Here is a 454-nt window from a genome sequence, read left to right on the forward strand (position 1 = left end):
GGGGCCGCGGGGGGGACCCGGGCTCCGGCGGCAGCCGTTGCCCGGGCGAGGGGCGCCTCAGCTCCTGCCCTCTTCGGTTCCAGCTCCTTCGGTGGCGGCAGCAGCGGCTGCGGGGCGGTTCCTCCTGTCAACTGCCTGCGCCCGCGCGCCGCCCGCCCGCCCAGTTCCACAGCGCGGAGGGACGCCGTGAGCCGCCGCGTCGCCTCGGGCCGCGGAGGGACGTGGTGAGCTGTGGCGCTTCCGCGTCAGCGCCGGCGGGGACTCTTTGGGAGCGCGTCGGGCCCGAACCCCGGTCCCTTCGCGCGGTTCGCCAAGGCTGCGCCAGGTGGGGCCCGAAGCCGCCTCCCACGCCAGGCTGTCCCCGCGGCCGCCCGGCCTGCTCTCCTTCCTTCCGCCCGCCCGCCGGCCCGCCCCAGGAGTTCAGTAAGTTGGGCGCACTTGGTTGGGGGACCGG

General features: G+C 77.3%; 1 protein-coding gene across 2 annotated transcripts in view; it reads left to right on the forward strand.

The window, feature by feature from the left end:
• Nucleotides 1–262: 262 nt before the first annotated feature.
• Nucleotides 263–454, forward strand: part of ZNF800 (zinc finger protein 800) — a 23,810-nt gene continuing 23,618 nt past the window's right edge. The window contains exon 1 of one of the 2 annotated variants that reach the window (XM_010831724.1): nucleotides 263–423. The gene's annotated coding sequence lies outside the window, so the exon portion shown is untranslated. The remainder of the gene's footprint in view (nucleotides 424–454) is intronic. The other variant, XM_010831726.1, reaches the window with a different exon arrangement.

This window comes from Bison bison, unplaced genomic scaffold (assembly GCF_000754665.1).
Source record: "Bison bison bison isolate TAMUID 2011002044 unplaced genomic scaffold, Bison_UMD1.0 scf7180017864530, whole genome shotgun sequence".
Lineage (NCBI taxonomy): Eukaryota > Metazoa > Chordata > Mammalia > Artiodactyla > Bovidae > Bison > Bison bison.